Consider the following 26446-nt stretch of genomic DNA (forward strand, 5'->3'; position numbering starts at 1 on the left):
CTGTGGGTTGACAGTAAGTGGGATCTCCAACCTCGTCATCATCACCCTGTGTGTTATCACACCCGTCGTCCTCAGAGCCAACCTCTTCCTACCCTGACAAAAAACTCAAGTAGTCGCTCCAATCAGGTATTTGAGTCTTATCATCGTCTTCCTCATTGTCTCCACCAACAGGAGTTACAGTTTGAGAACGAGGGTCTACATTATGGTCAGAACCTTCTGCGTCTGGTCCTGGATCCGACTCATAAAGATTCTTGGCTAGAGATGAGCGGTGTTCGACTAGAACTGTTCGCCAATCTCAAATTCGAGCTGTTTTGGGCGGTGTTCGAGTTGTTCGACGAACCCGAACGATTTGCAAAAAATTCAGCTGTTCGAGGTAATGTTCGATAACTGTTCGTGCACCAAAAGCTTGTCCTGCATGTCTGGCGCTATTTAGAGCACCAATCATGCAGGGATTGTCTGCCACTCACTGTAATGCCACAGCCATGGTGGTTGTGGCATTACAGTGATTGCCCAAATCGATGGGAACAGTGCCAACAGTGAAACATGAAAAGCCGGCAATTCAGCAGCGGCATACACCGGTACCCAACAATTTAGAACAGAAAGAATAGAGCTTCACACATAGATTAGATAGATAGAAACATGTCAGCCACATATATATGAAGTACAGTGACAGTGTTGCTTACTGTACTTGTCATTTAGTGTAAAGGATTTATCAAAAAAAATAATAGTGTTTTCATGCACCGTCTCTTTAAAAAAGCCGGCCGGCAATTCAGCATCTGTACCCGACAATTTAGAATAGAAGGAATAGAGAATCACACATAGATTAGATACATAGAAACATGTCAGTCACATATATATGAAGTACAGTGACAGTGTTGCTTACTGTACTTGTCATTTAGTGTAAAGGATTTATTAAAAAAAAAAAATAGTGTTTTCATGCACTGTCTCTTTAAAAAAGCCGGCCGGCATTTCAGCATCTGTACCCGACAATTTAGAATAGAAGGAATAGAGCATCACACATAGATTAGATAGATAGAAACATGTCAGTCACATATATATGAAGTACAGTGACAGTGTTGATTACTGTACTTGTCATTTAGTGTTAAAATAAAGGATTTATTTAAAAAAAAATTGGCGTGGGGTTCCCCGTAATTTTAGTCTCTAGCGGAGGTTAAGCAGACGGCTGGGGCAGATGTTTGAAGCCTGGGAAGGGGGTAATACCCACGGAGCTTCCCAGGCTACTAATATCAGCCCCCAGCGGAATACCTAGCCTTTACTAGCTATTAAAATGGGGAACCCCCCCAAAAAAATGACGTGGGGTCCCCCCTATTTTAATAGCTAGCAAAGGCTAGGCAGACAGCTGGGGGCTGATATTAATAGCCCAGGAAGGGTACCATGAATATTGGCCCCCTCCCAGGCTAGAAACACCAGCCGTCAGCCGCCCCAGAAATGGCACATCCATAGGATGCGCCAATTCTGGCACTTAGCCTCGCTCTTCCCATTGCCCTGTAGCGGTGGCAGTGGGGTAATAGGGCTGGGGTTGATGTCAGCTTATAATGCCAGCTGACATCAAGCCCAGGTTAGTAATGGAGAGGCGTCTATAAGACACCCCCATTACTAACCCCATAGTCAAAGTTAAAAGAAAACACAAACACACAGAATAAAATCCTTTAATTGAAATAAAGACACAATCCTTTATTGTTCTAAATTAAACCATACTTACCACCACGCCCATTCCAGCTGAAGCCAACGATCTCCTGCAATAAAAGTAAAATAATAAAGCAACCTCATCCTTACCTTTCCATGGTTCCCAGGACAGCTTCAGCTCTGCTACATTGAGATGACAGGCTGGACCGCAGCAGAACGCTGCCATCCAGCCTGTCATCCCGCAGACACTGAGAAGCGCAGGCATGCTTGCGCTCCTCAGTGTCTCGCTGTGACGGCATAAAGATGAGCCGACAATGAACTCGGCTCACCTCATGCACGTCACTGACAGCGTGGGAGAATTCTCCTGCACTCAGCGCTTCAGCGTGAGAATTTTCCCACGCTGTCAGTGACGTACATGAGGTGAGCCGAGTTCATTGGACATGACCTCGGCTCATCTGGATGCCGTCACAGCGAGACACTGAGGAGCGCAAGCATGCCTGTGCTTCTCAGTGTCTGCGGGATGACAGGCTGGATGGCAGCGTTCTGCTGCGGTCCAGCCTGTCATCTCGATGCAGCAGAGCTGGAGCCGTCCTGGGAACCATGGAAAGGTAAGGATGAGGTTGCTTTATTATTTTACTTTTATTGCAGGAGATCGTTGGCTTCAGCTGGAATGGGCGTGACGGTAAGTATGGTTTAATTTAGAACAATAAAGAATTGTGTGTTTATTTCAATTAAAGGACTTTTTTCTGGGTGTTGTGTTTTTTTTAAATACTTTACTAGAAATTCATAGTGGTCATGTCTAATATTTGCGTGACCCCATGAATTTCAGGCTTAGGGCCAGCTGATAATGCCAAGCTGGCCCTAACCCCTTTATTACCCAGTGAGCCACCGCACCAGGGCCCTGGATGAGTTGGGTACAGCGCCAGAAGATGGCGCTTCTATGAACGCGCCATTTTCCGGGGTGGCTGCGGACTGCAATTTGCAGCTGGGGGGACCCAGAAAGCTTGGGCCTCCCTGCGCTGCAGATTCCAGCCCCCAGCTGCCTAGTTGTACCTGGCTAGACACAAAAATAGGGCGAAGCCCCACGTATTTTTTTTTTAAATTATTTCATGAAATTCATGAAATAATTAAGAAAAAAAGGGCTTCCCTATATTGTTGTGTCCGGCCAGGTACAAATAGGCAGCTGGTGGTTGGGGGCAGCCCGTTCCTGCCTGCTGTACCTGGCTGGACACAAATATAGTGCGAAGCCCCACGTCAATTTTTTTTTAAATTATTTCATGAAACTAGATGGTGGTCCGATTCTAACGCATCGGGTATTCTAGAATATGTATGCGGCAGACCCGGCGCAATCAGCAGAGCGGTGTTTAAATTTGGCGCCAAAATCGCTGACTGGTCGCGGCCAGCAACCGCGACCAATCAGCAAAGCGGTGTTGAAATTTGGCGACTATATCACTGATTGGTCACGGCCGGCGGTCGCGACTAATCAGCAGAGCGGGGTTTAAATTTTGCGCCAATAATGCTGATAGGTTGTGGTCGCGACCAATCAGCAAAGCGGTGTTTAAATTTGGCGCCAATAATGGTGATTGGTCACGACCTCGACCATTCAGCAGAGCGGTGTTTAAATTTGGCGGCAACAATGTTGATTAGTCGCGGCCGGCGGTCACGACCAATCAGCAGAGCGGGGTTTAAATTTGGCGCCAATACTGCTGATTGGTCGCGGCCGGCAACCGTGACCAATCAGCCGAGCAGGGTTTAAATTTGGCGCCAATACTACTGATTGGTCGCGGACGGCGACCGCGATCAATCAGCAGAGCGGTGTTTAAATTTGGCGCCAATAATGCTGATTAGTCGCGGCCGGCATCCGCGACCAATTAGCAGAGCGGGGTTTAAATTTGGCGCCAATCTCGCTGATTGGTCGCGGCTGGAGTCCGCGACCAATCAGCAGAGCGTTGTTTAAATTTGGCACCAATCTCACTGATTGGACGCGTCTGGCGTCCGCGACCAATCAGCAGAGCGTTGTTTAAATTTGGCGCCAAGCTCGCTGATTGGTCGCGGCCGCTATTTAAATGTGGCGCCCAAATGGGTGATTGGTCGCGAGCAGCGTCCGCGACCAATCAGCAGAGCAGTGTTTAACTTTAGCGCCAAGATCACTGATTGGTCGCGTGCGGAGAGCGCGACCAATCAGCTAATCGTATTGGTGAGGACCGGGGAGCGCCGCTGCCTGGTCGGATACTTCCGTTGCGAGAAGCCGGGAGATGAGCGACTGCTCGCAGCAGAAGTATCCTGACCCGCAGCGCCGCTCCCCGGTCCTCCCTTGACACCCTAGCCGCTGATGTCCCCACAGTATCCGCATGGTGTTACAAAGATCCGGACATTTGTGTTAAAAATCGCTGATTGGTGGCGGGCGCTGCCCGCGACCAATCACCGATTTGGGCGCCAAATTTAAATATCGGCCGCAACCAATCACCAATCTTGGCTCCACATTTAAACACCGCTGTGCTGATTGGTCGCCGACGCTGGGCGCGACCAATCACCGATTTTGGCGCCACATTTAAATAGCGTCCGCGACCAATCAGTACAGCGGTGTTTAAATGTGGAGCCAAGATGGGTGATTGGTCGCGGAAGATATTTAAATTTGGCGCCCAAATCGGTGATTGGTCGCGGCTGATATTTAAATTTGGCGCCCAAATCGGTGATTGGTCGCGGGCAGCGCCAGCGACCAATCAGCGATTTTTAACACAAATGTCCGGACCTTTGTAACACCATGCGGATACTGTGGGGACATCAGCGGCTAGGGTGTCAAGGGAGGACCGGGGAGCGGCGCTGCGGGACGGGATACTTCTGCTGCGAGCGCCCGCTCATGTCCCGGGTTCTCGCAGCGGAAGTATCTGCACAGGCAGCGCCGCTGACATCCATGCGGCTAGGGTGTGAAGGGAGGACCGGGGAGCGGCGCTGACATCCAATTGGTCGCGGCCGCTATTTAAATGTGCGGCACAAATCGGTGATTGGTCGCCGTCTTGACCGCGACCAATCACTGATCTTGCCGCCAAAGTTAAACACTACTGTGCTGATTGGTCGGATATTTAAATTTGGAGCACAAATCGGTGATTGATCGCGGGCAGCGTCCGTGACCAATCAGCACGGTAGTGTTTAACTTTTTGGCGGCAAGATCAGTGATTGGTCACGCGCCAAGACCGCGACCAATCACCGATTTGGGCGCCACATTTAAATATCGGCCGCAACCAATCACCGATCTTGGATCCACATTTAAACAACGCTGTGCTGATTGGTCGCGGCCGATATTTAAATGTGGCGCCCAAATCGGTGATTGGTCGCGGTCTTGGCGCGCGACCAATCACTGATCTTGCCGCCAAAGTTAAACACTACCGTGCTGATTGGTCGCGGACGCTGCCCGCGACCAATCACCGATTTGTGCGCCAAATTTAAATATCAGCCTCATGCACGTCACTGACAGCGTGGGAAAATTCTCCTGCACTCAGCGCTTCAGCGTGAGAATTTTCCCACGCTGTCAGTGACGTGCATGAGGTGAGCTGAGTTCATTGGACATGACCTCGGCTCATCTTTATGCCGTCACAGAGAGACACTGAGGAGCGCAAGCATGCCTGCGCTTCTCAGTGTCCGCGGGATGACAGGCTGGATGGCAGCGTTCTGCTGCGGTCCAGCCTGTCATCTCGATGTAGCAGAGCTGAAGCTGTCCTGGGAACCATGGAAAGGTAAGGATGATGTTGCTTTATTATTTTTCTTTTATTGCAGGAGATCATTGGCTTCAGCTGGAATGGGCGTGATGGTAAGTATGGTTTAATTTAGAATAATAAAGAATTGTGTGTTTATTTCAATTAAAGGACTTTATTCTGGGTGTTTGTGTTTTTTTTTTAACTTTCACTATGGGGTTAATAATGGGGGTGTCTTATAGACGCCTCTCCATTACTAACCTGGGCTTGATGTCAGCTGGCATTATAAGCTGACATGAACCCCAGCCCTATTACCCCACTGCCACTGCACCAGGGCAGCGTGGAAGAGCGAGGCTAAGTGCCAGAATTGGCGCATCCTATGGATGCGCCATTTCTGGGGCGGCTGACGGCTGGTGTTTCTAGCCTGGGAGGGGGCCAATATTCATGGCACCCTTCCTGGGCTATTAATATCAGCCCCCAGCTGTCTGCCTAGCCTTTGCTAGCTATTAAAATAGGGGGGACCCCACGTCATTTTTTGGGGGGGTCCCCCATTTTAATAGCTGGTAAAGGCTAGGTATTCAGCTGGGGGCTGATATTAGTAGCCTGGGGAGCTCCGTGGGTATTACCCCCTTCCCAGGCTTCAAACATCTGCCCCAGCCGTCTGCTTAACCTCCGCTAGAGCCTAAAATTACGGGGAACCCCACACCAATTTTTTTTTTAATAAATCCTTTATTTTAACATTAAATGACAAGTACAGTAATCAACACTGTCACTGTACTTCATATATATGTGACTGACATGTTTCTATCTATCTAATCTATGTGTGATGCTCTATTCCTTCTATTCTAAATTGTCGGGTACCGATGCTGAATTGCCGGCCGGCTTTTTTAAAGAGACGGTGCATGAAAACACTATTATTTTTTTAAATAAATCCTTTACACTAAATGACAAGTACAGTAATCAACACTGTCACTGTACTTCTTATATATGTGACTGACATGTTTCTATCTATCTAATCTATGTGTGATTCTCTATTCCTTCTATTCTAAATTGTCGGGTACAGATGCTGAATTGCCGGCCGGCTTTTTTAAAGAGACGGTGCATGAAAACACTATTATTTTTTTTGATAAATCCTTTACACTAAATGACAAGTACAGTAAGCAACACTGTCACTGTGCTTCTTATATGTGTGACTGACATGCTTCTATCTATCTAATCTATGTGTGAGGCTCTATTCCTTCTTGTCTAAATTGTCGGTTACCGGTGTATGCCGCTGCTGAATTGCCGGCCGGCTTTTTTAAAGAGAATGTCTTCTGAGCAGTTTGTCAGCTTTTGGACACCTTTGAAGGTGTTTTCTATGTGTTTCTATGTGTTTTTGTTTGCCTGCCATTGGTTTTAACGGTGTTCAACGGTGTTCTAAGGTGTTCAACGAACAGTTCGACGAACAGTTCCTCGAACATGCCGGTGTTCGACGAACCGAACCGAACCCGAACACTACGGGGGTGGCTCAACACTATTCTTGGCATCAGTGCAGATCATTTCCTCGTCTGGATTCACAGAAGCTCTGGAGCCGACCTCTGATTCCCAGGCTATAGTATGAGTAAACAGCTCTGCAGACTCAACCATCTGTTCTACCCCATACTCAGACAGGCAGCTGGAGACTTGGGAGCTGTGAGGAAGCAAGTGCGATTGGGGTGACACAACTGAGGACTGGAGTATTTGTGATGTTGAAGTTGAGGTGGAGGAGAGCCCACTTAAAGGAGCACTTGATATCCGTTGAAGCACCTGCTGTTTTTGTGCCTCATCTGGAATTTGTAGCGATTGGCGTGGCCGTAAGAAAGGGATCTTATCACATTGTCCGCTAAAAGAAGTAGACATCTTAGTTTGGCTGGAAGATGGTCTTTCTTCTGCAGATGTTACTGTTGCTTTAACACCTACCCCACGGACACAACCTTTTTTTCCCTTCCCAACATGCCTATTCCCCTTTCCACCAGCAGCAGGCCTTTTTCCACTCATTTTCGTGGTAAACTAATTGACAACTCTGGAGTTGTTTGCACAAAAAACAATGGATGGGAACCGAGCAGAGCTGAGTGGCCAAACTGTGGTATTAGCCCAAAAGTATTGGCTGGGTTAGATGCAGTAAAACAATTTTATTACATACACAGGTGGTGGAGGTTAGTATAGATGGACTAAAGGGGGGGGGATAATAATTCAAGATCGAGAAGTGTACCTCAAAGAAGCACATAGAATACTATCAGATGAAAAATATTATAGTAAACTTAATATAGATCCTTCAAAAACCATTTCTAAAGAATATCATCTAATCATAAATACCGCTTATGAAAAAGGAATTATAGATAAAAGAGAAAAGCAGTTTCTCACAAATAAAGAATACTCCCTAGCTTTTTTTTATCATTTACCCAAAATTCATAAGGATCCAATTAATCCACCAGGTCGCCCCATTATAGCTGGTATAAATTCACTCACCAGCTATCTTTCCCATTATATCGATCTCCATCTACAAAACATAGTGAAAAAACTCCCATCGTATCTACGTGATTCTACCCAACTGATAGAAGAATTACAGGATATATATTGGGAAGGAGGATATTGGTTCATATCCTTAGATGTAACAGCACTATATTCAAACATAGACCACCAATTGGGGATATCAGCAACTCGATATTACTTAGAAACATATACCAATATGCCGCAAGCACAAATACAATTCATTCTTTTAGGCCTTGAATTCATCTTAAAGAGAAATATATTTGAATTCCAAGACCAGTTATATGTCCAGAAGCTCGGTACAGCAATGGGGACTCGAGTCGCGCCTAGTTTCGCTAATTTATTCATGGGACGTTTCGAGTCCCTATCAGCTCTGACAAAAGCCATGTATACAGAAAATATTATCCTGTACCGTAGATATATTGATGATCTAGTTATCCTGTGGAAAGGAGACCAAAAAATGGCGGAACAACTTATTTATGAACTAAACCAAAATGAGTGGGGTATCAATTTCACTTTTAATATGAGTATAAATAAAATCAATTTTTTAGATTTAGAAATCAGTTTTAAAAAAAACTCATTAATAACAAAAACATACTTTAAAGTAGTAGATTCAAATGGATATTTAGAGTTTAATAGTGCACATTTTCACAAATGGAAAAAAAACATCCCTTATAGCCAGTTTTTACGTATAAGGAAAAATAACACACAACTAGAGGACTATAATATACAAGCAAAAGTCCTTATAGACCGGTTTAAAACAAAAAAGTACCCCAAAAAACTAATTTCAGCAGCATATGAAACCAACAGAAAAAAGACACAGAAGGATTGCCTTTTGGCAATGAAAAATAAGTCAAATAAGACAGAAAAAATTAAGGAAAAGAGCAAGGAACACAAATTAGAAACAGATACCACCTTAAAATTCCCCAATGACAGTACAAGGTTCACAAAAAATCCTTTACAACCTAATAAATGGAGATTTAACTTCATCACAGCCTATAATAAGGAAAATTTAAATGTCAGAAAAATACTCAGTAAATATTGGTATATTCTGCAACAAGATCCTCTTCTAAGAGAATCCCTACCTGAAAGACCAGGGATCACCTTTAGAAGAGGAAAAACCATCAGGAATTTGATAGCTCCAAGCCGACTTAAAAACATCCCCACTTTATCTGAGCGAAAAAGATTCAATACAACCAAATCAGTGGGAGTATTCAAATGCAGAAAGAAACTTTGCAACTGTTGCAGATGTATATCACACGGCTGCAAAGAGATTATTTGTCATAGTACAGGTGAAAAATTTCCAATTCGCCAGTATCTCACCTGTCAAACAGACTACGTTATATACGTTATTACTTGCAAATGCGGTTTACAATACGTCGGTCGTACCATAAGAAAAGTGCAAAACCGCCTTAGTGGACACCGTCACAATGCCAAAATAGGGCTTTTAACACATAGCCTATCACGCCATCTACTGCAGAATCACGGGGGGAAATTTGAAGTTCAAATAACCCCCGTAGAATCCATACCAGTTTCCACCCAGAATAGAATTCAAACATTGAATAGAAAGGAATCCTTCTGGATTTATCGCATGCGGTGTCTACAGCCAGAGGGATTAAATGACAGAATTGAATATATTTGATAGAAAAACAAAGTTGAACAGGCAGAACCACACTGAGTTCACTTTACATTAGAGGACCTTGAATATATTAACAATAAACATATATTTATTAGTCATTAAATAGAGAAATAATAACCACACTGAAGGTCAGTAAGAACAACATAATATTATTATGAATCTGATTTTCCTCTTAAATACAATCTGTCAATAGTGAGCGATAGTGTTACTGGATCTACATGCAGGGGAGAAAAACATTCTTTTAAACATTTTAACCAAAAACAGGTTTTTATTTTTTCTTAATCATTTAAGAAAGTATTTTGTGTGTTTTTTTTTTTTTTTTTTTTTTTTGTTGTTGTTGTTGCATTTTTATTGTAGTTGTTGTATTTTTATTTGATTTTACTCTAGTAGAGACAACCTTAGATTGCATAACTAATCACATGCATAAATCAACTCAATTAACATGATTAATTAACTGGGCGGTCCATGACCCTGATGAACCTGATCAGTGCTTTATATAATGAAGAGACTTTCCATAAGCATGACTACGAAATTGTACCTGATGAAGACTCTGTAATGAGTAGAAACGCGTTGTACATTGCTATTTTATATTCTAATCAATAAATCCTGAATGTAAATATCCACTGGGCCCTATTTGGAAGCGCCGCGATATACAAACCGGAATTTATCGAACCGATCTATAGATGGACTAATAGAACAAGTCCCACACACTGCTACAAGCCCAAATATTTTTTCAGAGCTAAATGCAGATAAAAATTATATTGAATTTGCAACCTGATGTAGGTCAGTATAGATGGACTAATAGAACAAGTCCCACACACTGCTACAAGCCCAAATATTTTTTCAGAGCTAGATGCAGATAAAAATTATTTTGAATTTGCAACCTGGTGCAGGTTAGTATAGATGGACTAATAGAACAAGTCCCACACACTGCTACAAGCCCAAATATTTTTTCAGAGCTAGATGCAGATAAAAATTATTTTGAATTTGCAACCTGGTGGAGGTTAGTATAGATGGACTAATAGAACAAGTCCCACACACTGCTACAAGCCCAAATATTTTTTCAGAGCTAGATGCAGATAAAAATTATTTTGAATTTGCAACCTGGTGGAGGTTAGTATAGATGGACTAATAGAACAAGTCCCACACACTGCTACAAGCCCAAATATTTTTTCAGAGCTAGATGCAGATAAAAATTATTTTGAATTTGCAACCTGGTGGAGGTTAGTATAGATGGAATTATAGAACAAGTCCCACACACTGCTACAAGCCCAAATATTTTTTCAGAGCTAGATGCAGATAAAAATTATTTTGAATTTGCAACCTGGTGGAGGTTAGTATAGATGGACTAATAGAACAAGTCCCACACACTGCTACAAGCCCAAATATTTTTTTCAGAGCTAGATGCAGATAAAAATTATTTTGAATTTGCAACCTGGTGGAGGTTAGTATAGATGGACTAATAGAATGATGCTATGCCCAAAAGGTTTTACCTGGCTAGGTGCAGTAAAAAAATTTGTATTCTATACACAGGTGGTGTAGCTTGCAACACAGATAGGCTACTTCACTGACTAACACACACTGCAAGAGGCCAAAAAGGAATTGCTTAGCTAGATTTAGCCAAATGCTGTGAAAAAAACGTGCACAGCACTGGCACAGACCTGCCTGGCAAAAAGTGATAGGAACTGATGTTACCTAGCCCTCAAAAGGACTGCAATTACAATTAGTTCCTACTCCCAGCCTATCTATTTAAGAGCACAGACCTGCCTGATAAAAGTCGTAGGAAATGATGTAACCTAGTCCTCAAAAGGACTGCAATCACAACTATTCCCTACTCCCAAGCTATCTGTAGATTTGTGCGAAAATTGGCTTGAAATTAACACTCAAAGTAAAGCGCACACAGCAACAGCGGTGCCGTCTAACATTCAGCTGTAGCAGTGAGAAAATGGTGGCTACGTGGAAAATGGCTGGGTCTTATAGGGCAAGGACATGTGACATACACTGCCAATGACACATGCCCTTGCTTGTGTGAAAAAAAGCAGTTCGCTCCGTGTGTGCGCTGCTGATAGGCTGACAGATTACACCTCCCCACTGTAAATGCGGGAAAGAGAAAAAAAAATGGAGATCTTCATTATTTATGCCGCTGTAAACTCAAACTGCGTATTAACATTAATTTTCAGCATTAGTGAGAAAAAATCCAGTTATGATTTTGGTGCACGAACAGTTATCGAACATAACCTCGAACAGCCGAATTTTTTTCAAATCGTTCGGGTTCATCGAACGGCTCGAACACCGCCCAAAACAGCTCGAATTTGAGATTGGCGAACAGTTCGAATCGAACACCGGTCATCTCTAGTTACTATTTCTTATTTAATTCTTTTTAGTGAAGAAAACAAATTAAAATAAAAAAAATATTGTTTGTGTTGCCATTTCCTGAGGTCTGTAACTTTTATATTTTTCCGGCAATCGAGCTGTGTGAGGGCTTCTTTTTTTTGCAACTTGACTGGATGGATTTTATTGATTTATTGATATCATTGACATTTTAATATTTTTTGCATTTTTTTTCTTTTCTGGGTTGAACTTGGGGTTTAAATAATTTTATAATTTGTTAGATAAGGTTCTTTTTTAGATACGATAATATCTAGTAATATATTTATATTTTACATTTTCTTAATTTCTTTATTTGTGAAGGGGAAAAGGCGGATGATTTAAACTTTTATTGTTTATTTTTTATATTTTTTTAAAACATTTTTATTTCTTTAATTTTTAATCCCTTGCAGGACACAAGTCTTATGACTCCTTCTCAGCATGCACCAAACAAATATACGGCGCAGAGGTCGATGTGTTCTTGCAAACCGTCGTATGTGTATGGGACGATGATTTTGCATGATCACAAGCAGAACTTATAACATTATCAGCAGGTGTCAGCTGTGTATGATAGCTAACAATCTGCTGTAATGGCTGTGATCAGAGCAAACACCGATCACAGCCGTTTAACCCCTCAGATAATGCTGTCAATAGCGACAGCAGCATCTAGATGTTTATACGATTGATGGGGCTCCCTCTTTATCCCAATTTGAACCCCATGATTGTGAGACGCTGATGGTTGCCAGACTAACCCCATGCCAAGCATTGGCCAAAGGGTTCACCAGTTGAGACATGTAATGACTGACAGTCTGTTCTGCTGATCTACAAGTCACTGCCTCATTTAATTTACAATAAGCCCTGGAGGTAGATTCTCAGTGAGATCTATGTCCGGCCCATAGATCTTAACAGTTCATTTACATATTAAGAAAAATAGGGACTTCTCTTGGATAAGACATCAGATCACAGATATCAAAGTATCATTTAATTCAACTTTCTATGACCTATATGCCGATATAAAGTACAGAGCAGTATCTGTGTCTTCCAATATTGTCAACAAGAAAAAGTTTTTAAAGCAAGTACAAAAATCTCAGTGACTTGATATGTTTGGGAGACCTTGAAATATGGAATATTGAAGAATGGTCTCAGAGGGTTTGGAAGAAAAAAAAGGCTTACCATGCAGATTACCTAACACACGGTGGTTTGCGGCCTGTTACGACCAAAGATACATGGTTCTCCATGGTGCAGAGATTTTCAGCGGGTTTGGAGTAAGAATGAGCTTAGATAAGAGGAAATGTGCTCACCTTGCATTGCTCGGGCCAGCGATCACATTTTGCTGGCCGTGGGCCTTTTTATTGCTCCTGAGCAGGGGTGGATTAAGAGTAGCAAGGGCCCCGGGCAGTTTAGAAGGCACGGCCCTCCCCCCACACACACACACACCTGATGTATCACGTGACATGTCACATGATCCCCTGTGATAGATCATGTGATAGTTCACGTGAAATTAATTTGGCACAATATTAATTATAATAATTTTTTTTAGGCTGTGTGCCCACTACACGTTTTTTAAGAGTTTCCGCAGCGGCAATTCCGCTGCAGAAACGCTTAAAAAACACTTGGTAGAAGGTCTACCATGTTCCCCAATGATAATCCGCATGTGCACATGTTGCGGAAATTTCCGCTGCGGATTATCATTGCGGAAAAATCCGCAGCACTAACAATTATTTTGCGGAAGCGCGGCGCTTTCGCCGCCATTGACTTGCATTGGAACACATGGAATCCGCATCACTGCATCTGTACATGCAGAATCCATGCGTTTCAATGTGCGGATGGTACCCGGGTTTGCAGAAGAGGAGACTAATTTAGTCATGTGATGGGCCACGTGACCGCTGACGTCGGCAGGCCATCAGAAGGTAAGTATATATTTATTTTTTACCATTCTTTTACGGTCACACTATATAAATCCATGCCGGTTGCATGGATTTATATAGTGTGACCAAGTTGTCAAGCACTTTCCAAGTGATGCTAAAATCGCTTGTCAACCCGCATGCGGAAATACATGTGAAGAACGCTTCACATCCTCATGTCCCTGGCAGGAAAATCGCATGTACAATCCGCATGTACAATCCGCATGCGTTTTTTCTGCCAGGGAGATGCAGAAACGCTCAAAAAAAGTCCGAAGCATTTCTGCATCGTGGGCACATAGCCTTACATTAATTGTATGACTCAATATTGAGCACACGTAGCCATCTATACACAGCAGGAGGCCACACGTAGCCATCTATACACAGCAGGAGGCCGCACGTAGCCATCTATACACAGTAGGAGGCCGCACGTAGTCATCTATACACGGCAGGAGGCTGCACGAAGCCATCTATACACGGCAGGAGGCCACATGTAGCCATCTATACACGGCAGGAGGCCGCACGGAACCATCTATACACAGCGGTAAGGCCGCAAGGCGCCATCTATACACAGCGGGAGGCCATACGTAGCCATCTATACACAGCGGGAGGCCGCACGTAGCCATCTATACACAGCGGGAGGCCGCACGGAGCCATCTATACACAGCGGGAGGCCGCACGGAGCCATCTATACTCAGTGGGAGGCTGCACGTAGTCATCTATACACAGCGGGAGGCCACACGTAGCCATCTATACACAGCGGGAGGCCGCACGTAGCCATCTATACACAGCAGGGAGCCGCACGGTGCCATCTATACAGAGCAGGAGGCAGCACGTAGCCATCTATACACAGCGGGAGGCCGCACGGCGCGCCCCCCCCAGAGACAGCAGGAGGCCGCACGGCACCATCTATACTCAGCAGGAGGCCTCACGCACTCACGCATGCAGTCACGCACACACACAAACATAAACAGACATATACATACACGCATAAATCAATTTGAAACACAAAAATACATATAAACTGACATCACACAATGATATCTGCCTGCACACACATACATACATAAACATACACACACACACAGACACAGACACACACACTCACCATCCCCCGGCTCGGCTCCAGTCCTCCTGGCTCCTGCTCCTCTCCGGTGGTAAGTAGCAGTGCAAGCCGGGCGTGCACTGCGTGAAGTCACAGCTAGGAGACACGGCCGCACACAGGGTCATGTCTCCTAGCAGTGATGCGGCCGGGTCAGCACAGGGAATTTAACTGCTGCAGTGCTGGCCCGGCCGAAGAAGAAGCAGCGGCCGTGCACCGCTGCTGGGGGAGCGGTCCGGGCCCCCCCCCCGCTACTGTCTGCCGATATCTGCCGCAGCGCCACACATATAATGAGGGCAATCCGGCCATAGACTCCCCGGAGCCCCGGGCCCCCTGGAGACCCGAGGCCCCGGGTGGTAGCCCGGATTGCCCTCATTATAATTCGCCTATGCTCCTGAGTAGCGATGAACGAGTATGTTCTGTTAACCCTTTCACCGAGTATGCTCGGACGAGCACCGAGTATTTACAGCGTGCTCGATGTTATGTTTGAATCACTCCCGTGTGCATGATATGCGACGGTTTGCAGCAAGGACATTTCAAGCCTATTTTTGCAGACCCCATGGATACCCCGATAAGGTGCTGACGGATCAAGGCCCTGCCTTTGAAGCCGAGCTGTTCAAAGAGTTTTGCCATCTGTACGGGTGTAAGAAGATCCGGACTACACCGTACCACCCCCAAACCAATGGGTTATGTGAAAAGATGAATAACATAGTCATCAACCTGTTGAAGACCTTACCTCTAGAAGAAAGAAACCAGTGGCCAGACAAACTACCTGACCTGGTAGATCTGTACAATCACATACCTGTGAGTTCCACCAATTGTACCCCAGCGTACCTCATGAGAGCAAGACCCGGAAAGTTGCCCATGGACCTGGAGCTTGGAGTGGTAGAGCCAGAAGCAGATATGTTCACTGAAGACTGGGATACAATTGGACAGGAGCAGTACAAGAGAGTACAGGCCTGTGTCGAAGACAGTCTAAATAGGGTGAGAGATAAGCAGGAAGCACAGTACAACAAGAGTGCACCAGCCGAACCCTTGACACCTGGAGAAGTTGTGCTGAAACAAAAGAGAAGAAGCCACAAGCTTGATGACCAGTGGGAAAGGGAACCTTACACTGTGTTGAATTCCAGATTCGACAATAGGAAAACCTGTCTAGTTAGCAAAGACGGAGGAAGAACGACTGCAACAGTATCAAGAGACCATCTGAAGTTATGCCCAAGTCCGCTGAAGCCCCAGGAGGAAGTGCCTCTCACCGTACCGGAGGAGCCTAAAGAAGAAGTACTCCATACTGTCTTAGGAGATTTCCCGGCAGATTGGCCTCAACTGGATGGAGCGGTAATAATACCTGTGCTACACTTCTACCAACAGCCAGAAGACCCTCCACTGCAAGTAAGACCTGTAAGTGCCCCAGAAGAGCCTGCTCAGGCAGAATCCCCGGAAGAAGGATCACCGGTAGAAGCAGAGCCAGTAGACCCAGTAACCAGTGTACTTGCCAGTCCGGTAGAGAGGTTAAGGCAGTCTTGCAGTCCACCAACACATAGAGCGGAAAATAGCGCATGCATCCACACTACATGCATTCCAGTACTATGTAGGTCATCGCGTAGCACAAAAGGCCAGACCCCTGTCAGGTATAGAGAGTAAATAGAGAAACACTGACAGTATAAATAGTTACCCCGTAGGGTATGTTCTTGTAATAATTTCATGTATTTATTTATTGATTTATCTTGCCTTGCTAATGGACAATTTATGTGACACAGACACTTCTAATTGCATTTAGTTACCCGTAAGGGTATATATAAAGGACTCGGTGGCTGAGGACTGTGAGCAGCCCAAAAACTGTGATGTACATAGTTGCACTCCCTGGAGTGCCCCTTAAGTGACCACGGAGCAAAAACCAGTTTGGCGTGGCGAAAGACGTGGTCCAGCACCTGGATCACCTATGCCCTGTAGTCACGCCCAGGGCCTACGTTGAGGGTTTTCAGGAGGGTCCCTCATGTTCCTTCATTGGTGAAATGGACACCAGGTTACGGGACTTGCTGTAACTTCATTGTTATTATTATATTTGTTGTTGCTATTATAATTATTACTGTTATTGTTTAACCTGGTTTGAGAAAAATGCTTCAGTCCAGGAGTACTGAGTTTTACTAGGGGGGATGTGGCGCCCTGCTGAGCATTATTGCCACAGAACCCAGAAGGGTGCATGGATGGACTTCTCCACAAGAGGCCCTCACATATTCACACACCTCCACCCTACCACCTCAGACCAGCAGAGGGAGCCCGGTAGGGATATATATAGGGAGGGTGGAGCCAGGCAGCTCAGTTAGTCAGAAGTTAGTCTCTCAGTCAGAGAGGGACAGAGCTCAGAGTTGAGCAGAGAGCGTGCTGACGCTCAGAGAGCAGCGAAGAGGCAGCGAGCTGGCTGCTGTGCTTAGGCGAGCCAAGGCCTACAGCACGTGTGAAGGCCTAGTGAGGGCCCTGAGTGGGCCGAAGACGAGAGGAGAAGGAAGAAGTAGCAAGGGGGCAGAGGAGCATACAAGGCTCACCACGAGATATATACCGGACAACGGGTCCGCGCCTACAGGGACCCTTTACACCCCGTAGGAACCACGGGAACCCCTGGAGGACTACAGGTCCCAGGTTCACCAAACGCTGATTACAGTACCAGGGCTAGGAGTCACGGAGGCCAAGCTAGGCCTAGCTCCAGGCAGGTCAGAAGCTTAGTGAGTAAAGCAATGGATCAGGATGACCCATACCCACTCACTTGGGAGAGACCAAAAGTGAGCCCTTCGCCCGGAGTACCCTGGACCGTGCCTGCACCATCACCAGTAAAGGTACTGAAGCTTACCCCCATGTGAGTGTCCGTCTTTCCTCCAGGACCATCCTGCCATCTCTCCCCTGCACCACCATCCATTACACCCCACCCTGCCCTGGAGCTAGCTCTACCTGTGGAGAGCCACACCATCCCTGCTGCCGTAACACCAGCTCCAGAGGACTGCTCCGCAGCGGCGACACCCCTTAGCCGCATTCCACAGGTGGCGTCACGAACACTTTAAATCCCTTATAAATATCCCCCTTTTTACTGACCGCCCTGGGTCACGGACCGGGCCAGCCACCGTGATATCCCCCCCCACCCGCATCCAGAGGCCCGGCTGCCGAGTACCCCACGGCCCAGGGGGCGCGTCATACACACACACTGGCATATACACACACTGTACACACAAAGGCATATACACACACTGTACACACACACAGGTATATACACACACTGTACACATGTAATGCAGGTGCCGGAATGCAACGCACAGAGACACAAGGCGAGAACAGTCAGAGATGTTTGTAAACAGTTTTATACAACAGGTATACTGAATCAAGGGATTAGCAACAAGGGTAATGAACAGTGGTTTGAAATATCAGAAAAATACGAAATTTCTCAAAATAAGGCGCAGTCTCTTAAAATAAGGCGCAGTCTCTTAAAGTAAGGCGCAGTCTCTTAAAGTAAGGTGATGCCCTCAAGCATGAGAAGCACCACACAAGTTCTTTAACCGTGAATTTGGCCCTAGCGGGGGTCACCGGTTATTCCCGCTAGGCCGTGAGTCTCTTTCCGGATGAATTCAATTAAATCACGTTGTGCTACTTTAGCCCCAACCGTCCCCCTCCTAACCTGAGTACTTAAACCCAATTGTCCCCGGTACCGTGGGTGAGCAGTGGAAGTGACGGCCCTGCTCACGTATGCAGCTCCTCTCTGCTTGGCTGTTGGGGGCAGTCTCTCGAGCCTTGGATAGGGGGGTCCAGGCCTCGTCTGTCGGCGGCCGACGTCGGGTTCCGCGAACTCACTCAGCACAGCGATCAGGTTCCTAGTATCCTCAGCAGGCACAGCACTCGAGTCACAACTGTGAGGGATCCGGAGCTCTTTTACCGGTGCCCGGCTGGAGCACCTCTCAGGCCTCTGGATTTGGCCTGTCAAGCGGGGTTTCTCAGGACGCAGGGAGCACGTCTGCTCCTCTCTGCTGCTTGGCGCCAAAGACCCCTCAGGTTTGGCGCGCTGGCCTCTTATCTCTCTGAACTCCTTCCTGGAAGTCTTTAACCGTGAATTTGGCCCTAGTGGGGGTCACCGGTTATTCCCGCTAGGCCGTGAGTCTCTTTCCGGATTAATTCAATTAAATCACGTTGTGCTACTTTAGCCCCAACCGTCCCCCTCCCAACCTGAGTACTTAAACCCAATTGTCCCCGGTACCGTGGGTGAGCAGTGGAAGTGACGGCCCTGCTCACGTATGCAGCTCCTCTCTGCTTGGCTGTTGGGGGCAGTCTCTCAGGCCTCTGGATTTGGCCTGTCACGCGGGGTTTCTCAGGACGCAGGGAGCACGTCTGCTCCTCTCTGCTGCTTGGCGCCAAAGACCCCTCAGGTTTGGCGCGCTGGCCTCTTATCTCTCTGAACTCCTTCCTGGAAGTCACCTGATCGGGTCCAGCCTCTGAATCTGCCCTGCCTGCAACTTCCTTTGTATATTTTGGTTCCGCTTGACTGTCTGTGGCCAGTAGATGGCAGTCTCGCTCCATCCTTGAAACGTCATGTTGAAGTTCTGTTACAAGCTTTTTAGCTCGTTCTACACACACACACACACAGGCATATACACACACTGTACACACACACAGGTATATACACACACTGTACACACGCAGGCATATACTCAAACTGTACACACACACAGGCATATACACACACACAGGCATATACACACACTGTACACACACACACAGGCATATAAACACACTGTACACACACACAGGTATATACACACACTGTACACACGCAGGCATATACTCAAACTGTACACACACACAGGCATATACACACACACAGGCATATACACACACTGTACACACACACACAGGCATATACACACACTGTACACACACAGGCATATACACATATACAGGCACACACATACACACAGGCATACACACACAGGCATATACACACACTGTACACACACAGGCATATACACATACATAGGCTTACACACACAGGCATATACACACGCACTGTACATATGTAGCACCCTGAGGATTCGGCTGCTACAGGGGTATTGCACCTCAACCCAGAGGTGTGATATTCCACTCCCGAGTAAGGAAGGAGTGTGGAACTGAGCTCGGTAGGCTGCATGCACTGCACACATCCCATTTCCGAGGAGCAGACCGACGGTACTCCCACTTAGAAATGTGCAGGTACGACCGAGTCTGTTCCTGGCTGGAGTGGGAGGGGGGTGGTACATCCCAAGTAGTGTAGGGGCAGATAGGGGGAGCAGCCTGGGTAAAGATAGGAGCTCATTGGGTGCTGGTCACCTGAGCTCACACATAGAGGGATATATAAGGTGGGCACCAACTAAGAACAGGGTCAGTTGCAGAGAGAAAGTCAGCGAGCAGAGGAGAAGAGAGACCCAGAGTGAGAGAGGAGAAAGAGAGACCCAGAGGGGGAAACAGAAGAGAGGACTCTAAGAACCCAAATTAAATCCCCGGGTGAAGAGTCGGCATCAGGGTACCGGAACCCAAGCTGGTGGGGGTAAAAACACTCCCCAGCCAGAGACCGGAGGCCGTGGGCAGCGTCTGCCACGGCCACCCACCACATCCACCACGAAGGCATACCACGTGGAGGGTCAGGGAACCCAAGGCCAAGGGTCTCCCAACAGAAGGCGCGAGGGAGCTGGACCTGGGTGGATCAATAGTGGGGACGGCCAGAGAAAGGACAGAAGGAGAGCTCAGGGTCACGCTCCGGACTTATTTGGGGGTTGGCTGGATCCAGAACCTGGTGGACGCAGCACGGCTCGGGAGGTCACTCGAAGTTGGAGTGACCGGAACATCAGCAGTGAGTAAACATCCTAAACTGCATAACCCGACTCTGTCTCTGATTGCCGTCTACACTGCATCACCACAACCCCCATCCTCTGCACCTGATCCCCCTGAGGCTATACCCCACCCGTTGGGGGTTATATCACCAAAGCTGCACCTACACCATCAGCCTCAGCGGACCCTGCTGCAGCGGCGGCCGTAGTGACCGCAATACAACGGGTGGCGTAGTCGACATTAAGAACTTATTAACATCTGTAGGACTGCCACATACAACTGAGTTTGACACCCTGGGCACGGACCGGGTCACAGCCACTCGGAAGACTACAACTCCCATCTGATCCGGCTCCGGATATTCCCCCTAAAGAATATGGCCCAGGGGGCGCGTCAACTTTGGCGTAGTCGGCAGGATTCCGTGCCCGCAACAACCGGGTACTGCGTGCCTGAAGAAAAGTGCAAGTTTACCTCAAAAAGAAGTCTCCTGCCGGTTCCGGAGGGTCCCCGCCATCGGACCCCATCACCAGTCGATTCCCGCCGGTTGTCCGCCATTAACAGCGTTTTCCCGCCATCTGCAGAGTTTCCCGCCACTGGGAAGCGATTCCCGCCATTTCCAAAGGTTTCCCGCCTTGGAAGAGCGGACGCCATTATGGGCGTGCCAGAGGGTGGTGGGAGGCCACCTCCCATCGTGGGCCAGGACCGAAAATGGCGCCAAAAGTGGAAACCGCCCCCACCAACAGAGACTGTGATGCTAGAGGTGTCTGTCAGCGTGAAAGAACCGCCCCTGGAGCTGACAATCACCGAGTGGCCCCGGGACCGCCCTCGAGGTGGGAGGAGACGAAAAGAGAGAACAAAGATGGGTGTCGCTTGGAGCAGTCTAGAGCGAGCGCACCCGGAGGCAAGAAGCCTGGAGAAGAGTATCGGAGGAGCTTACCCGGAGATGGCGAGAAAGCAGAGCAGCACCGGCCCGTTGGCCAGGAGCCTGCTAGAAACCGAGGAGGGAGAGCAGAGCAGCACCGGCCCGCTGGCCAGGAGCCTGCTGGAGACGACTGTAGGAGAGCAGAGCAGCACCGACCCGTTGGTCAGGAGCCTGCTGGAAACAACGACCCCACTAGGCCTAGTGGAGGTCCTAGCACAGCTCCCCCGAGACCGGGAGTGTGCACAGACCGCTCTGGAGGGCCTCGCAAGGAGGATGGCCCGGGTGCAGCGAGAGACGTTGGCGGAGTGGAGCCGTGAGATGGCCCAGCAGACCGAGACCTGTCAGCGGAGCACGCCACCCGAGACGAGGAGACAGACCGCCTCTGAGGATGGCGCAGGAGGACTGAAGGCCGGAGACGGCGCCGAGAAGGGAGCCGAACGAGTGGAGGCAGGTAAAGGGGACGTCTATACCCCAAACCGGGAAACCGCGTACCTGCCCCAGCTCCCCGTCGCAGAGCCCGAAGTCTATCCTGCCGTGCCCGTCGCTGCAACGTCACCGCCGCAGACTAGGCCTCAAACGGGAGCCGCGACCCCTGTGACGTCACACGCCTCGACCCCGAGCGTGACCAAGCAGGAAGTACCACCAGCCTGGTCGCAAGGCCTAGTACCCCCGGGCGCCGCAATACCAACAGCGCCCCCTACCTCCGCGGAGCCCCCGGCCTGGTCGCAGGGCCCAGTAGCCCAGGGCGCCGCCGTCCTTACGGTGCCCTTTACCTTCCAGATACCCCAGGCCTGGCCGCAAGGCCCGGGCAACCCGGGCGCTAACACCACCGCGCCCATAAGACCAAGAGTGCCGCATCTAGGAGAGGACCTGTACGCCCAGCATACGTGCCCGGATGGGCAGCCATTTATATGGCCACCGGAGTTCCACCATCCCCGACTCCGGAGAGAGAGACCCCTGGATGAACCCCTGATCCCGGCTCCAAAGCCCGTAAAGAGGATCTCGCCCCCGCTAGCGGAAGCACAGTTTGAGTGGGACCCCACCGGAGAAGATCTTATGGGATTCACTCAAGAGACTCGGGCAGCTGCAGCGGAGCGTGCTGAGTGCTGCCGCCAACAGCTCGAGGACTTCGAGAGGGAGCGGAGAGAGAGGCGGGTCCGGGAACAGCAAGCTCAAGTAAGGAGCGCGGAGCAGAAGAGCCGGGCCAGGAGAGACCCCCGTGCAGCGCATAGTCCCCGCACCACCGGGACTGTGATAAAGTTTAACCTGCAGCATGGGTGGGGCTTCATCCGAGACCACCACACCCTAGGCGACGTCTTCGTAACCAGGAGAGACGTTGAGTCCCACCTACCGGAGGGACACAGAGGTCGTGACCTTTACATCAGGGACAAGGTCACCTTCACCCGGCACAAGTGTGCCAAAGGTCCCTACGCCCTCCATGTGCATCGCCTGACGGAGGAAGAGCTGCGGTGTGAGGAGGAAGAACAAGAGGACCCGGACGGGTCTGAAACTAGAGCCAAAGGTAACCAAAAAGCAAGAGCAGGAGGACGCCGTCGCTAAGGACAGCAAAGCAGAAGCTGTATATAGTTGCCCGTCGGGGCACAGTAAACTGAAACCGTGAACTGAAACCGTGAAACTGAAACTGAAACTGAAACTGTGGTTGCTAATATAGTCCCCGTTGGGACCAGCATGTGTGAACTGTTCCCCGTTTTTCCCTTAATCCCACTGACCGAGGACTGAGAGCGGTCATTCCTCCCCAATACCTGGCCGAGGACTGAGAGCGGCCATATCCCTGTATATAGTTGCGCGTCCTAAAGCGCCCCCTACCGGTTTTATAGGAAAACCAGTTTTCCAGAGAGACTGTCGCACTTTACCCGGTCACACGTTGCACAGTGACCGGAGGAGGAGCCAGAGGCGACGAGAATGTTTTATCTGAAAAGTTTAATATATATATAATGTTTTATATGTTTTATATGTTTATGCAAAAATTTGTATGTTTGGATGTTTTTGTCTTACAGCCCGAGGACGTGCTGTGATTTACCAGGGGGGAATGTAGCACCCTGAGGATTCGGCTGCTACAGGGGTATTGCACCTCAACCCAGAGGTGTGATATTCCACTCCCGAGTAAGGAAGGAGTGTGGAACTGAGCTCGGTAGGCTGCATGCACTACACACATCCCATTTCCGAGGAGCAGACCGACGGTACTCCCACTTAGAAATGTGCAGGTACGACCGAGTCTGTTCCTGGCTGGAGTGGGAGGGGGGTGGTACATCCCAAGTAGTGTAGGGGCAGATAGGGGGAGCAGCCTGGGTAAAGATAGGAGCTCATTGGGTGCTGGTCACCTGAGCTCACACATAGAGGGATATATAAGGTGGGCACCAACTAAGAACAGGGTCAGTTGCAGAGAGAAAGTCAGCGAGCAGAGGAGAAGAGAGACCCAGAGTGAGAGAGGAGAAAGAGAGACCCAGAGGGGGAAACAGAAGAGAGGACTCTAAGAACCCAAATTAAATCCCCGGGTGAAGAGTCGGCATCAGGGTACCGGAACCCAAGCTGGTGGGGGTAAAAACACTCCCCAGCCAGAGACCGGAGGCCGTGGGCAGCGTCTGCCACGGCCACCCACCACATCCACCACGAAGGCATACCACGTGGAGGGTCAGGGAACCCAAGGCCAAGGGTCTCCCAACAGAAGGCCCGAGGGAGCTGGACCTGGGTGGATCAATAGTGGGGACGGCCAGAGAAAGGACAGAAGGAGAGCTCAGGGTCACGCTCCGGACTTATTTGGGGGTTGGCTGGATCCAGAACCTGGTGGACGCAGCACGGCTCGGGAGGTCACTCGAAGTTGGAGTGACCGGAACATCAGCAGTGAGTAAACATCCTAAACTGCATAACCCGACTCTGTCTCTGATTGCCGTCTACACTGCATCACCACAACCCCCATCCTCTGCACCTGATCCCCCTGAGGCTATACCCCACCCGTTGGGGGTTATATCACCAAAGCTGCACCTACACCATCAGCCTCAGCGGACCCTGCTGCAGCGGCGGCCATAGTGACCGCAATACAACGGGTGGCGTAGTCGACATTAAGAACTTATTAACATCTGTAGGACTGCCACATACAACTGAGTTTGACACCCTGGGCACGGACCGGGTCACAGCCACTCGGAAGACTACAACTCCCATCTGATCCGGCTCCGGATATTCCCCCTAAAGAATATGGCCCAGGGGGCGCGTCACATACACATATGCAGGCACCATATACATAAAAATTCATACAAACACACACAAATATTACAGTACCTTGGCTTGTCTCCAGCCCATATAGTGTACAGACGCGCTCCTTATGCGGGAGACGGCAGTGCAGGGCGCGCTGTGACGTCACTTTTCGCAGACGTGCGGCCCTGTACGCTGAGTGTGACGCTGCTGTGCAGCCCCTGCTCTGCTCTTCGGCTCTCCTGCTCCCTGGCCCCTCCCGCTACTGTCCTGGGCATCGCGTCGGTGAATGTGCCTGCGCGCCCTTAAAGGGCCCACGACTACTTTTTTTTTCTTTTTTTTTTAATTTCTCCTCTGTCTCCTATGCAGGGGGCCCGGGGCTCACCGGGAAATTTCCCGGCACCCCGCCAGGCCAGTCCGAGCCTGGTTGGAGCTACCGTAAAGCCACAAGATTTGTACGTAAAAAGGGTTGTGTCATAAATTGCAACTTTTTGACACACTATCTTTAAGTGTAAATGCAATGGTATAAATTCGTCTGTAGATCTTTCATTATTTTTAAAGTGCACCTGTCAGCAGGATTGTGCTCAGTATACTACATACACTGTCAGGTGGGCAACATTACACTGATTAAAATGATACCGTCCTGTGGTTCGTGTGTAATCTTTACTTTCAGTTTGGAGATAATGATATGCTCGTGCTCCGGGGTGGCCTGTGGGGGGCGCTCTATCTGGTGCTCTGTTTACATATTCTGTATGTTTATATGGCAGCTCACTGTGCCTTTACTGACCTGCCTCCTATTTTACTTAGCCCCACACTACTAGATGCATTATGTAAAATAGGAGGCAGGTCAGTGAAGGCACAGTGAGCTGTCATAAGAGCATATGCGAATATGTACCAAGCCACTTCTGTTATGCGTATGTGCCTCCAGCTCCTCCTTTGATGCGTATATTGCCCCTGCCCCTCCTGTGATGCATATGTGCCCCCTGCCCCTCCTGTGATGCGTATATGCCCCCTGCCCCTCCTGTGATGCAAATATGCCCCCAGCACCTCCTATGAAGCATATATGCCCCTGCCCCTCCTGTGATGCGTATATGCCCCCTGCCCCTCGTGTGATGATTATATTTTCCTAGTCCGTCCTATGATGCGTATATGCCCCAGCCTCTCCTGTGATGAGTATGACGCGCCCCCTGGGCCGTGGGGTACCCGGAGCCAGGCCTTGTGGATGCTGGGGGTTGTAGTCACCGTGGCGGTGACCCGGTCCGTGACTCAGGGTGGTCAAACCAGGGAAGTCTATGTGTCTCTGTTATATATAGTCCGACTACGCCACCTGTGGGATGCGGTTATTGGGAACCGCCGCTGCGGAGCAGTCCACTGAAGCTGATGGTGTGTGCAGCAAGGTGATGTGACTCCCCACAGAAAGAGTGGAGCTTCAGGGCAGCGTGTATGGATGATGGTGGTGATAGTGCCGGGATCAGTAATGATAACACGGAGTCGTTGCAGTGCAGTCCTAGGGTCTTTACTGGTGGCAATTATATAGGCCCCAACGGGAGTACTTGCTAGGGATGAGGGCCTGGTCAGTCTGAAAGCAATCCTAGAATCCTCCTGGCCAGGTGGAGTTGTAGG

The sequence above is a fragment of the Phyllobates terribilis genome, unplaced genomic scaffold (genome assembly GCF_046119375.1).
Source record: "Phyllobates terribilis strain yellow unplaced genomic scaffold, ASM4611937v1 Scaffold_9__5_contigs__length_417890890, whole genome shotgun sequence".
Lineage (NCBI taxonomy): Eukaryota > Metazoa > Chordata > Amphibia > Anura > Dendrobatidae > Phyllobates > Phyllobates terribilis.